Source organism: Ochotona princeps, chromosome 31 (genome assembly GCF_030435755.1).
Source record: "Ochotona princeps isolate mOchPri1 chromosome 31, mOchPri1.hap1, whole genome shotgun sequence".
Lineage (NCBI taxonomy): Eukaryota > Metazoa > Chordata > Mammalia > Lagomorpha > Ochotonidae > Ochotona > Ochotona princeps.
Window position 1 is genome coordinate 12,189,183 of NC_080862.1, and position 15,745 is coordinate 12,204,927.

A 15,745-nucleotide genomic window follows, 5' to 3' on the forward strand; every position below is an offset into this window, starting at 1 on the left:
AAGGATTCATGTGGCCTTGGAACTTAAAAGGGCACTTCAAGTCTTTTCAAGGACTACAGTTAATAAAGAGAAGGGAGCTGCTGAGTTCCAAGAACTGTATGGGTTGGGAACTGAGTGACTGCAGAGATGGGAAAACTGAGAGGTGGAACCCAACCAAAATCAAAATAAGAGCTGGGAACAGGGCTCCCCAGTTCAAGCCCTTGCTATATTAAACAATCATGTGTTTAGACAAGTGGACAGCAGAGGGTTGCGGGGTGGGGAGAGACTCAGGGATCAGTAAATGCAGGGAGAAAAGAAAATTTAGGTGAGTCTCCCCATTATTGTATCGAAATCCAACCTTCCTCATTTGTCAGGCAAACAGCTTACAAGTTGCATATAAGTCTTCTTTGAAGGGAGTAATTTTAAAACCATCCTAGCCTTGGGCTGCCTCTGGCTTGGTTGTGTGAGACAATGTGGTGTGAACAACAGATAGAAAACCTCATGCATTGGAGAACTGGTCTAATCTTGGAACTGCCTCCAGCTTTCCAAACAGAGACTGCATCCCACATCCTCATCCTGGGAGTTCACATGCCCACTAACCTGCAGGGGCCTAGAGAAGTCTCGCAAAAAGTGAAGCTGTTCCACCCTGAAGAGTCCACCAATGCAGAGCCTTGGACGACACCTCAGTTGCATGAAAAATGACTGATCTGAAGACCATGACTTGAGACTGTCCCTTCCTGGGTGATCCACAGACATTGAGAATCCAGGGACCAGTGCGGTACACCCACAGTGAATTGTTGCAACTATAACAGGGTCATTCAAAGAGTTGGTTTACTTTAGGCCTAAGGCAACCCATGGCTGAGATCAGAGCAAAGGGGGAATCCAGCATGTTCTCAACTCAGGAGAGGATAGCAAAACTGCCCCCAAAGCGCAGGAGCTTTACATAGTGAAGATGATTTCTTTTTTCAGCCATGTTCTTACTCTGTATGTGTGCACAAGAAACTCTGCTCAGCCTGGGCCAGCAGAGCCCCAGATGGTTGGTTACGTTTCTGTGTCAGCTGGACAGGGTTGCTCAGAGAGCTCTCAGGAATGCCTGGGGAGCTTGCTACAGCAGTCTTTCTGAGTGTGCCTACAAGAATATTCCACAAGAACCTACCATTTGAAACAGCAGGCTGAGTAGATCATTACCTTCCCTGAGCGTGTGGCAGCCATCATCCAATCCACTATCTCACCCCCTTATTTCATCTTGAGCTGGCTAGACAGAATGATAATGCTGAGCTTCTGATGGGTTTTGTCCCAGCCGTCTTATTACCCTGCTCACCAGAAGTGTACCTAAGGAACCCTACCAACCTGCTACGGCAGGATGTTTCTGACTGCTCACTGCTTTGTCCATGTGGAAATTCTTCTATCCTGAGACAAGATCCAAAACTGTTGACTTCTTTGTCAAAGTTTTCCCCAACCATGTGGTGTAATTACATAATATCATACATTAAAAATCCTAAAGATTGTATCCAAAAGCTATGAGAACCATAAAGGTCAGTACACAAAATCATCAATAGTGTTTTCACACACTGACCATGAACTATCCCTCAAACATCAAGGTAACAATCTCATTTACAACAGCCACAAAAACATAAAATACTTAGGGATAAATTTAACCAAGGAAGCAAGATTTATTGAGAATTATAAAACACCAATGAAAGAAACAGGACATACAAAAATAAAGGTAAAGATATCTTGTGTCCATGATCTGAAAGAATTGGCACTGCTCAAAGTCCTTACTACCCACAAGTGATCATAGATAAAATGCAGTCTTTGAAATTAAAATGACATTTCTAACATAAATATAAAAAAATCCTAAAATCTATATGAAACCCCAAAAGACCATGAATGGCAAAATCATCTTTAACTCAAAGAACAAAGCAAGAGGCATCATAGTTCCTGGCTTGGAAACATATAACAAAGCTCTGGTGATGAAAACAACATGGTAATGACATAAAAAATATACATCAACCAGGCTAGAGATCACAAATGAATCCACAGGTTTATGATCATGGGAGAAATTATTTGCAAATTATACATCTAATGAAGGATCAATGGCCCAAATTTATATGGAACTCAGACAACTCAGTAACAACAAAACGAAATAATCTAATTATGAAACTGGCAAATGAGCAGGAAAGACATTTCTCAAAAGAAGACATGCAAATGACCAACAAGTATATGAAAGGAGTTTCCACATCACTGATTATCAGGGAAAGACAGGTTAAACCATTAGAGACATAATATCATACCAGCTAAAATGGCTGTTATCAAAAAGATAAAAGAAAGAAAATGTTGAAGATTCAGAAAAAGAGGACCCTTGTATACTGTTGGAATGAATGTAAATTAAACAGCCATTACAGAAAATAGCATGGGAGTTTCTCAAAAAACCAAATATAGAACTAACTACCATATGAGCCAGATTTCTTATTACTGGTTACAAACCCAAAGGAAATTAAAAAATATATGTCAAAGAGATATTGGCATTCCCATGTTCCCTAAAATTTTATCCACAATAGCCAAGACATGGAATCCATCTAATAAAATCAACATGTGAATAAATAAAATGTGATTTATGTACATAACAGAATATCACTTAGCCAAAAATGAGAAGAACATTCTGGCATGCCAGCAATATGGATGAACCCAGGGGATATTCTGTTAACCAAAGTAAGTCAAGGGTGAAAATATAGCTAACACATGATCTCACTTATATGTTACATAAAAGGGAAAAGTGGAATCAATGGATCAGAGTAGAAAAGTGGTTATGGGGGAGTTAGGAATGGTGGAAGTCTTGTAGCATTAGGGTGCTGTTGAACAAGGTAACCAGATCTCAGTCACCTAGGAGGAATAGGTTCAAGAACTGCATTACACAACACTGATTGCCGCTAATAACAGGATACCATATTCTTTAGGTTTGTTAAGAGAACAGATTTTCAATATACTCAGAACATAAAAAAGGATTTTACATGTAATATGATGCATAGTTTAAATAGCTCAATTTAGCTATTCCACTATGTATACTTATTGTTGATCCTGTCATTTTTTAAACCTGAATATAAACGTCTTAAATTCATCAACCAAATGTGATAGATTAGTAGACTGTACTAAAACACAAAACACATCTATCTGTTGCCTACAGGAGACACATCTGACCAACAAAGATCAGCAGAAACTATAACTCATGGATTTAGATGTCTTTGTTTTTACTTTCATTTCTTCAAAGCATAAATAGAAATAGAAGCCCAGCAGCTTATCAGTGTGTATTCAGTCACCCACGGTATTGAATTCTTCTCTGGCTTGCAAGTCATACAGTAGCATCATTTTCTTCAAGAAGGTGCTTGATTTTCTTTTTCATTTCTTCAGCAACATATTAGTCACTTGGCAGCATGTTATTTAACTTTATGGCATTGTAAATTCCTATTTTTCTTCTTGCTGATTTTGTTTTGTGGCTTTTCATTTAAGGGGATCAATAGTAACTGTGCAATGGAAACTATCATATCCAGATGTGAAGATACAATGCAGTACGCATCTCTACTTCCAGATCAAAAATGGACTCCCGATGAAGCTGTTAAATATATCTTAACAATAGGATTCTAGACTCTCTGCCATTGTCCATGCCTGCAATGATGGGCTTATGGCTGTTTATGAAGAACTATATTATTGTAACAATATAGGGGAAATCAGTGTTTGTGTGGAGAGGATTTGGGGAGGTGGATAAGGGAAATCCCAGAACTTATGGATCTGTATCATACGATAATAATAATAATAATAAAATAATATTTTAAAATATCATGATATATCACAAATTAATACAATGTTTACTTATTAATAAAAATAAATAGTAAGTTGGAAAGCGTGTGAAATGGAATGCACTTAGTAACTTCCAGCTGTTTCGGGAGCCCAGCAGCTTATGAATGTGCATCCAGCCTGAAGACCACACTGAGCTCACCCAAAACTCATATGCTTACGTCCTAATCCACAATGTGACAATATTTGTAGACTGGACCTTTAAGTCCTAATTGGAATCAAATGAGACTGTGAGACTAGGACACGTATCATGGGAGTCATGTCCGTATGAGAAGATGCTAGATGGTGGCCGTTGGGAACGTGGGAGGACCGGATCCTCACAAGAGCTTCACCACACCTCTGACTCCCAGCCTCCATAACTCCACAGGATGAATGCCTGTTGTGGAACTCACCAACTTCACAGTATCTGGGGACAACACCCCTCGAAAGACTAAGACACAACCCCTGGAAGGATGTATACCTTTCCATCTTCCTCAAATACAAAAAAAATGCTTAGAGGACAGAGAAAGAACACTCCAACAGCAACAAAGCCAGGACCTGTGCTTGGCTCTGATGGAGTAAGTCAGCTCAGGCTGAGTCCTCGGAACACGTGACCCATCAACCACACCTGTGCCTCAATTCCTCTCCAACAGAAATTTACAATATGCTAGGATATGCCTTGAACGTCTGCTGCAGGCCTGGGGGACGCTGCAGGTGACAGAGAGAGGAACACGCAACCTAAAAGTCATCCTGGCATTTTCCGAAACTCCACGTTCAGTCACGCTCCGTGACTCAATTTTGAAAAGCAATAGATTGTTTGCCTCTAGTCAACTCCAGGTATGCTAGAGGTATCACAGGTTTCACCGAAGTAATAGAACATTCGACATTTCCAAAACTCCTTTGGGCATATACTTACTCAATTTTACATACCAAGTTATTTGATTTAACAAACCACAAAGAAGAGAATCTTCTTCTGGTGTCCCTTAATCATGAAAAAATAAATTAATTAATTTAACTGATTACCTTCTACCCTCATCTCTAAACTTCTTCGGTGTAAATTATCCATGAAGGAAAAAGGAATAAAGATGATGTTAAATTGTGCACGTCTTTATGTCTGAAACCAAGTAGACGTGCTTTATTCAATAATACTAAAGATGAAAATTAATTAGCTTTTTCTTAATTTTTTACATTTTCTTTTTAATGCTGTATACATAGCAGAGAGGGATGCATGCCCATGTAGACTTCCTATTAGGGTTCAGAGGGCCACAAATGGAACAATGTGGGTGGTACAAATGTTCAAGCTTTCTCTCTCTCTCTTTCCCTCTCTCTCTCTCTCTCTCTCTCTCTCTCTCTCTCTCTCTTCTGTGTCCTCAGGGGAAGTGGAGCAGGAGGCAAAACCTTGATGGTCAAAACCTCAACAGCACCCAGGGATGGGGAACAATCCTTTGGAGTCCTTAGGGAACTCGATGTGGGAGTGTTTCAAAGGCATTATTTGAGTGGTTTTGATAGTTCTGAAGCGTTGTTGGTATTGTTGCTCCAGGGTTGAGAAAATCTTTCCAATCTTTCTACTGGCTGATAAAGTCCACCTTAGTACATCCGGAGATCCAGGGATATGCTGGATCATTTTTTTTTTTTTCTTGGTTGGAGGGGCTTGTCTGACTTCTTTAGTTTCCAGGATCATATGCACAGTACCCTAAAGTATGGTTCTTTCAACAAACAACGTAACTGTAAAAAGTGTCCCCATCAACTGCTCCTTGTTTTCTGATGTAGTTGGGCCCACAAAGCATGAATTTCTGAGGCTCGGATTCGGATTCCCAGGGGTCAGCCACTTCCCTCTCAATTAGTTATTCTCTTATTAGTTAGTCCTGATTGCCCCCCTGGAAATCTTTCAAAGATCCTGATGCTGGAGCCACAGCAGGTTATTTAAATTGGAATATCTTGGGCAGCGGGGAGGAAGGAACCCAGACGTCAGTGACAGTCAAGTCCTGTGCATTCCAGAATCATCCAAAGGACATGGAAAAATCAGAGACACGCAGGCCCTGCCCTTTTTTCAATGAGACAGGTGATGCTGACAAACATGGTTGAAATCACTATTCTAAGGTCTGTCCTGTTTGAAAAGAAGAAAAAGATTCTTGTTTCTAGGTTAAGAAATGTCTCCTCCCTTTATAGGAAATCTCAAGCTTATCTGGAGAACAAAGATTCAGGTTAATCATCTAGATGAGGGTTGAAAAATGCTGAAAATAGCAACTCTTGATGTTATCAACCGTGGGTCCAAACCGTGGGTCCCAAGTAAATTCTCAGATCCAGAAATATTCTCCATGATTCTGAAGCCTAATATGGTTTAATACTAAAGAAATGGAGTCCTGTATTCTACATGGTGCTTGGGGACATGTTAAGTAGCGATCAGTTCAAGTCGTAATAAGCACCCGTGTCCGTGTGATCGCACTTTCTCAGTCTTGGCTCACCTGTCAGTTTGAATGTCTGGCAACACTCCACCCATGAGACATCAGCAGGAAAGCCCCCTACAGTTGTAACCATCAGAAATGCCTCCAGCCACCACCAAACGTCTCCTGGAGGTCCAAAGTGATGGCCACTTTTGTAGGAACTTTCAGATGAGATTTTTCCAGACTCTCCACGGGATGAATATGGAAAAAGTGAGGTCTCCCATCACTTTGTGCCTTTTTTAGGAAGAGAACAAGATTTAAACAAGACTTTGAAATGCTGGTCAAGGAAAAAACTGTTTCAAAGACACTACTCACAAAATATGTATCAATGTTTTTTATCACAAGACACAGAAAGTGTGGGTTTACTGTAATTAGGTTGAGATGTGAAAGTAAGTAACCAAGAGGATATTTTGTATACATACTTAGGCTATTCCTGTCCCAACTGCATACCGGAGGCAAATTCTCTGTAGGATATAATCACCACCCAGAAAGGTGAGAAATGACTGAGCTGGCCCATTGCAGACATCAAAGTTCTTTCAAATACCAATGACCCATAACTTAACTGTAAAGCACTTACAAATGCTTGGTTCTACTCTTCATGTTAAAGTAGTTAGAAATCATTTTAACTCCCCATAAAAAAAAAAAACTAGTAATGATATTATGAGTGTGGACAGGAAAGTTACATCTTCAAGAAAATGGAAACAAGTGATTTGACTTTTTCAAGGTGAATGATGTTATCTTAAGTTTAAAAAGCTAGCATGTTCTGCCTACTGGAACTCGAACGAGTATTGGGTTACTTACAGAGTGGCTTTGGTTGTGAACCGTGGGGAGACATTTCCATAGGGGTCATGGCCTGGTGTGGCTGAAAAGCCTGTCCTGTCATTTATCCCATTTTTTCCTCTGTGTGCTATTTTAGCTCATCCACTTGCGGGGGGGAAGAAAGGTACAGCAAGGGCATCATGGAACATAAAGGGTGGCCAAAGAGGAGGCAGAAACATCAGAGATCCAAATCTGCAGGTAGGTGTGGAAAAGCTCAGAGCGAGCTCAGCCTTTAATGCAAAGAAGAGAAGCAAGGCCACCGGCCAGCTGTGACCCCCCCTGTGTCTGAAATCTGCTTTTCAAGAGCTGAATAGAACTGCAAGCTTCATAAAGCTTCTTAATGTTGCAGAAGAAAACTAAGAACAAGAAATGTTTTGTTTGCCCCAAATCACAAACTTTAAAAAAAACTTTATGCAGAGGGGATCTGGTGAGCTAAAATACTCATATCCCACCTCAGGCGGCCTGGCTCCAGCTATTGCTAATGTAGACCCGGTAAGCAGCAGGTGCTGCTCCAGTGATGTGGGTTCTTGCTACCCACAAGGGAATCCTGGATTGTGATCCTTGTCCCTGACTTCTGCCAACTCCATGCTGGCCATTGCAAGCATTTAGGAGTGAAGAAATGGAAGGGAGTGCTTGCTCTCTCTCTCTCTCTCTTTCTTCTCTTCCACTTAGGTAAATAATTTAAAAAAAAGTTACATCCAAAATGGAGCATTTATACTCAACCACAATTTTACTAAGCCAAGTTCATTCTGGGGTTCGGATGAAACAGGAATCATGCCTATTTTTAAGAACTTGGAAATATCATGTTATTCTTTTGAATTTCATCAATTTCATTCAGGGAATGAGAATTATGTTTGTAAAGGTAAGTGTCACCTTTTGGTTCTAGCCGTATGTTTGTAGGGACCCAAAAGCGCAGAGGATTCACACCACATCACTTAAAAGAAGAGAGAGTACATGAAGGGACTGCCTTCACTCACTTCCGCTGACCCCACCCACTTGGAAGCCACCAGGCACCAGATCCCAGCTAACACAATTATGGGGATCAACAGCCAAACACTGCCAGTCTGAGCCAAACAGGAGAGAAAGGCTCATGGAGGATGTGTCATCAGTTCCCTGTGGAAATCAACCAGGGTGCACCATTCTCAAGGTAGTCAAACCCAGAGACACCCTGGACATGGGACTTGGGTAGGATCCTTTCCAGTGGGATTTTAAGATACTGCTGGGAGGCCTGGCAAGGTAGCCTAGTGGCTAAAGTCCTCACCTTGCATGCACAGGGGTCCCATATGCACCACAGTTCATATCCCAGCTGCTGAACTTCCCTCCCAGCGCCCTGCCTGTGGCTGGGAAAGCAGTTGAGGATGGCCCAAAGCCTTGGGACCCTGTGCCCATGTGGGAGACTCAGAAGAAGCTCTTGGCTCTGGATCAATTCAGTTCCTACATGGCCACTTGGGGAGTGAACCAGTGAATGGGAGATCTTTGTCTCTGTCTTTCCTCTATAAATCTGACTTTCCAATAAAAGTATTTTTTTAAAAAGACACTGCTGGGGCAATATGGGCACAGCTCAAAAGTGGTTTGTCAAAATGCAAAAATAACAGACCACAGGTAGAGCATTAGAAGTGGTAAAGGAATATTAGAATTTCACGGAAAGAATCATCACTGAAACAGAAATTAGCAAGAAGCCAGAGAAGGAAAAGCAGGAACCACGGGCCAAGGGGGTGGGGAGGAGATATCGAGGAACCCTTTCCAGAAGTAATCTAACTCACAGCGTGAAGTATGGAAGAAGAAAGAAGGTGGAGCTTCTTTATAGACAGGGCCAGGAAGCAGCGCGCCGGAAATGATGCTGTCTAAACAAACCTCACGCCCATCAATTGTGGTGAGTTGTAAGCAGGTGTAGAAATGAGCAGGGTGGTGCTGCTGTGACAGGTGCAAACAGATGCAGGCAGCAGGGCACTCGGTGAATGGAGAGCTGGACACAGACGAGGTATGAGACTCAACTACAGCGGGCCAAGTGCATCATAGCAAAGGGAGGCAGGAATGTGGTAGCGAGCATCACACACACCCAGATGAAGGTACAGTGAGGTAGCTCTTTTGCCTTGTTTTACAGATAGAGAAACAAATAGGGGAGCTGATGGTTCAGTGCATTGGGCATGAAGGCATAGGAAGGCAAATACCACTTGCCCTCGCATATGTAAACTGAAAAGCTGACTGCTTTAGAATCGGTACTAAAAAGTGGGGGTGGGAGGGACAGAACCTGACCACGGGATGCCAAGACACAATGACACTGAAGAATCAGGTTCTAGTGTTCTACAGCATGGCAGGTGATTACAGTCCACGGGTGTGCATATGTGTTGTATAGATGATAAGAACAAGAGAATTTACCAGCTCCAAACACAAAGAAATGTTTAAGAAAAAAGAAAGTGATGCTCACTCTGATTTGCCTACTATTTATTAGAGAATCACACTGCGCCCTGCAAATATCGACCAGTTATTATGCATGAATTGAAGGCAATTTTCAAAAGAATATGGGCACTAAGCTTAATTATAGTATCTTCCTCACTGACTACTTATAAATAACAAAAAGTTCTTGTAAGTTCATGTTTGCAAGGTGACAATATCTGATCAGTATCTGCTATGCAGTAGAATTTCAGGAATTGCTGGTTGTGGGTCTGATGTATTGACTAATCACATGGGTGATCCACGGAGAACCTGGATTTGATGCTAGACTGATCTATTTCCAAAACTCCTAAGTGTTTTTACTGCTCTGCTATGTTGACGTCTGTCCCACTTGGCACCAATATCCCTGTTGCTGCAGAAAGGCCTCTGGGTGCTATACCTCCTTGAAATTTGCTTAAACCACCCAGATCTAATTTTTTTATAGCCTCCAAAAGGACCTAGAAACACTCATTTGGATTCCTATGAGCCTCAGGTACAACAAGGAAGGGAATGATTGGTCCAACTGGGTAAAACTCAAGGTCATTGGAAGAAAGTGCTAAGTACAGTACCCGTGTTGGAGCTGATGCTCATGTAATTTCAGTTGGGCCTGAATCTGCCTCATCTGCGCAAAATGCGCACCTTGACCCCCGCACTTAGCCACTTTATATGAAATAGAGTTGCAAAACCTCTAACGTACAGCTAGCAAAAGTGGTAGGCACAGAATAGGCACTCCCTACCACCCACTCATAGGCTTGTCTATCCCCACGTTTGTCTACCCAACAATATAGATAGCCTCTAGACCACCTCAGCAGCACCATGAAGATCTATAAAGTTAGTAAATCTTAGGCTCCGGGAGTCTTCTGCATTTTGACCACAGACTAGACCATCAATCTCAGGCCTGCCATTCCATCAAAAACCAAGCTACAAAATTGGAAGTATCCTCAATTTGCAATTATACATCAAAAGCCTCTGATATCCTTCCATGAGATTAGCTATGGAGTAACTGACGCCCCAAAATTCATATCTTGAAGCTCAAATGTCCCAAGTAAGGGTATTTGCAGGACATGAGATATTTAGGGAAGATAATTAGACCATGAGAATGCAGTCCTCATGAATGAGTACCACTATAAGAAGAGACACAGGGAAGACTACCTCTTTTGCTTCCCACAAGGTGAGGAAACAGTGGTTTACAAACCAAAGGGAGGACACACCCTAGACATCAACCTGCTGGCCACCTGGTTTTGGACTTCCCAGACTCCAGAAGTATGAGGAAAAAATGTATGTTGCCTATGTCATCCATGGTATCTGTTACAGCAGCCAGAACTAACGCAGCATCCAACATTCGGAGGGAGAAACAGAGCAAGTCACTGGTTCTAAGAGATGCACCATGAATGGGAATGATTCAGCTAACAGTTCTGCACCTTGTGACTGGGCTCCCTGCAGCTCTCTGTAACTCCCTGATATGCTTAAAGCCAAACTTGAAGCAACTTTCTTTAAAAGTAATTCCAGAGCAGTACAGGTGCTGACGCATAACAACATCAGATCTCAGTCTTAATCCAAGTCAATTTGCAAACTAACTCAGGGAAGCTAAGTTGTATCTCAGCCTCAACTCCACTGCCTGCATTAAATGGGAACACTACCTCCTCCTTACAAATAAGATGTTTCAGGCACAGCACACACACACACACACACACACACACACACACACACACACATTGTCAGTAGCACAGTCACTCTGTGGTGCCAACAAGGTGTAGCAGCCAACTTGGTAATCTTGTCAGGCATCTGCCTGAGGGTACCCTACCCACAAACACCATGACAAAAGCAACGCATCATCAGGGGTGGATGACCTGTATGTCAGTGGACTGGAGGGGAGCGGGCAATGCAGATGGCAAATGACCAAGCAATGACCTCACCCCTGCACACTTTTCTCTTCTCTAAGCCCTCTCTGCTTCAGTAACTTCTCACATCCTTAACCTGCCTTGCTGCAAAGCCAGTCCTGCCAATGAGTCTTTTCTTCTCAACTGGGCTACACTCTCTTTGAAGATGAGGTTCTTCCGTGTCTTCCTAAATTTCTGGCTTAATGTCATGGTCATGAGAGGGAATGTTGCATTAATGACGTTCCAACTAACTGACAGTTTTCAGATTTAAGTCAATGTATAACGCTGGCCAATACGTTTTAAAAAAAAGAATATTATTTATCATGTATTATGCTGCAAATGCTTAAAAGATTTGGATCCTTTCTAAGATATTTTCTGGAAGGAAGTCAACTAAATTACAGCTGAAGAACTTTTCCACCCTCAGAATCAATGATGCTTTGCCATAAACAACCCCAAAGTCCCCCCAAAAATTCAGGTGATAAAAGTTAAGAAACGATCTCGTGGGAAGAATGAAGTATACTTAATATTTAATAATGTTATCCAGGAAATGCAACAAGGAATTCCCTGTGCTATTCAGATGGCCACAAGGAAACCATTCATCCTGCCAAGTCTCAAAAAATGGGAATTTCAGAATTACAGCAGAGAAGCCATGGTCAACAGAAAAAAAAAAAAAAAACTTAGCACAGAGAAAAGCTATCCTGGGACAGGAAAGTGGCCACAGAGAGACAGCTGTGGGGCGGTGTGGCAGGGGCAGTGAGGTGGGGGAAGGAAGGGCTTGTTTTTAAAGGTCACCAGGGTTAACAAGTAAAGCAAACTGATAGCATTTTTGCAGGACACACTGCCAAGCATCAAAGCCTTCCTTGTAAATCATCTGCTAAACGAGTCCCCTTGGAGCAGGTTCAAAGGCAGACACTAAGGAGCCATGGCCTGAGAACCAGCAGAAGAGGGCCACAGCCTGGCCTCTTTGGGGCAAGTGCCACAGAGTGCACGCCCAAGAGCCTCAGCAGATTCTGGGGCGAGAAAAACCCAGGCAAAGCTATATGTGTGTGCCTTTTGTGCTGCTGTGACGAAATACCGTAGGCTGGGTAACTAATAGAATAGAAGCCAATTTCTCCCCATTCTAGAAGCTCAGAAAACCAAGAACAGGACACAGGCAGGAGTGACTGCCTGCTCTCTTTGCCTAAGACGACACCTTATTGTTGCGTACTCCAGAGTGAAGAAATGTTGCCTCGTCACATGGTGGAAGGCAGGTGGGCAAGCTAGCCAGCCTCCCTCCCTCGGGTCCTATATGAGGGTACCTAATTCCATTCGCTGAGAAAGCACTCCCCAGGAGCCTGATCACCTCTCACAAACCCCACCTGTTAATACCATCACATGGGGAATGTCGAAATTTTGGAGAAGCCATTTTCAAAAGTGACCACGATTTCACCCAACTTACCAATTCCTCTCAGGGAAGAGGGTCTGTGTTAGGCTGTATGTGTTCGTTCCACTAAACATACACCACAAACTACTCTCAAACCAGAGTAGAGATTCATGCAAACTTCACAAGATGTTTTGCAATAATTATAATAATAGTGAACTCACAAGTTTCATGAGTGTTTTTGAATGAGCCAAATATTAGTTCCTCAACACGGTTTTATCCATTCTCAGTACAACCCTAGAAGGTGGGCACTATCACTGATCTGATGACAAGAATAAGAAAAGTGGGATTTGGGGTGGGGTGGGGGTTCCTGGGAACCTTTCTAAGTGGCACAGGCAAAAGGTGAACAAAGTAGGCTTTGAACGTAGACTAAATTCTTGGTCTTAAGAAGGTGAGACGAACTCCAAGAAGAGACTGCCAATCTTCAGTGGCTATCCGGGGGTCTCACTAACACTACAGGATCTCAGAATTCCACTCCTGCCCCGGTGTTTTGGATTCAGTGGAACTATGGTGATTCTAAAGCACTCTGCCTCAGTTTGGTAAAGTCTGGAAGCACACATTGCGTATAGCTGCATCATGCCACAAGCAGTGGAAGTTTCAGTGTGGGGCCGGTACAGTGGTGTAGCAAGCTAAACTTCTGTCTGCAGCACCAGCATCCCATACGGGTACCAGTTGGATATCCCCGGCTGTACCGCTTCTGCTCCAGCTCCCTCATTATGGCCTGGGAAATCAGCCGAGGATGGTTCAACTCCTCAGGCCCCCGAGCCCACATGGGAGACCCAGAAGCAGCTCCTGGCCATTGAAACCATTTGAGGAGTGAACCAGTGGATGAAAGACTTCTCTGGTTCTTCTCTCTGTAACTTTGTCTTTCAAGTAAAAGTAAAATAGTTTTTTTTTTTTTTAAAAAGTTTCAACCTGAAATTTCAAGAGTCGGTGCATCATCATATCATCATTTTTTACACTCAATAGCTTATTTTAATTGAAAATCTACAAACAGAATTAAAGCAAATTTTAAGGCGTATGAGGTTGTATCATTATGGTCTTTGCAAGAAATAACTTATAAGGGTGACAGGGAGAGCCCTGTGGCACAATGGGTTAAACCACCATGCAAGACACCCACAACCCATGTTGGATCGCTAGTTCAAATCCAGGCTCCTCCACTTCTCTTACAGCTTCCTGTCGCTACTTCCTGGGAAGTAGTAGCTCATGACTTGGTACTAGAGCTAGGCCCTCTGCTACCAAGATCGGAGATGCAGCGGTAGTTTCTGGCTTCTGGCGTTGGCCTGATCAAAGCCTGGTGTCGCAAACATGTCAGAAACAAGCTATCAGATGAAAGATAATTCTATTTCTCTTTCCATCTCTCTGCTTTGCCTGCCTCTCTACTTTTCAAGCATATGAAAGTAAATAAGTAAGCTTTTGTTTTTAATAGCACCTTTATATAATACTTGAGGATGGTTTTATATGGTCGGGAATAGAATGATTTTTGTCTGGTTTGTTTGGTTATTTTAACCCAGAAAGCTGTCTGCCTCTCCCTAATTGAGCTTTTAACGTTTCTGAGGATGTTTTTCATGCCAATGGCTCACAGGTTTGGCATTTTTTAAAAATGGATTTTCTAAGTAAAATTCCATCCAGAATTTGCTATTGCCACTGCTGATGTGTTTTTAATCAAGTACACAAGTCACGGCTGATAACACAGACATGACTTGGCTGAAACGCTGGTTTTCTAACTTGCCCTGCAATGAATACACTGCTCTTAGAAAAGCTGAGCAGTTATAATCATCTGACTTGCTTCTTAGGTCTAACAGTTACCATTCATGTTGAGTTTTAAAAGGGTCTATTAATGTTTTTAGTGAGGTAACAGCTTTTGGCTTGTCATTTAAAAAAAAAATTGATGCTTCCTCACACTGCACAAAAAAAAGGAAGCACAAAACAGGGGTCATACTGACAAGCTCCTTTCTACCCGTGCGCCCATCCGTGTGGCACACGCCAGTGTCCTGGCAGAGCTGTGCTGCTCCTCAAATCTGGATATCCAACCCCAGGAGGTGGCATTCACAAAGCCATGATTTACCATTCATCCTGCTCTATTGCAACAGTTATTATTATTATTTTTTTAACCATCACTGGCTATACTTTTCAGTTAATCCACATTGTAATAACTCCTGTCACCTCTCAAAATTCTACAACACTCAATACAAAAGTCCAGCCATTTATTGTGAAATCTGAATGTGGATATAAAGCTTCTCAAATTGATTCCTGACCACCTGTGCCAAGGTTGAACTTACGGCCTTATCAACCTAAGAGCTTGAGGCGCAGACTGGCGGCCATCAGTTCAAAGTGTGAACTCTCTTGGGCCCTGCTCAAAATTGCTTCCTAACATGTACTTTTGTGTAACTGAAATGCCTTGGCTTAAGAAAACGAAACTACTGTTGTTGTGGGGAAGCCTGTGGGACAGATGCCATGCAGGTTGAACTGAACAGGGGGTGCAACTGTCCTTTAGCAGCACTAGTTGGCTGATGACCTGACCACATACCCCCCAAAAAAAGCTTCAGGAATTTGAAAGTGACATCAATGCGGAGGTAAGGAGGTGCTCACCAGTCAACTTTAACACTAGGCTGTGGACACCCCACTTCAAAAGGGACAGTGTCTTACTGTCCTGTAACAAACAGACTGCATAGGGGCTGAAAAGCTACCCCTCTCCACTCTCTCTCACACACACACATACACACACAGAGATTTTTAATATGTTTACAATAACTTGGATTAGGGAAACTGTCCAAACCTTTTCTGAATTGCAGTGTTTTTCCAAAATCAAGTCACAAAAAAATGAATGGGCCAAGCAACAGACAAGATGTTTCACACTTCCATCATAATTCCCAGTGAATTGATGGGAAGGAAAAAAAAGTTGAAATGCTTGGAAAATTGACAAAGGAGACTACAAA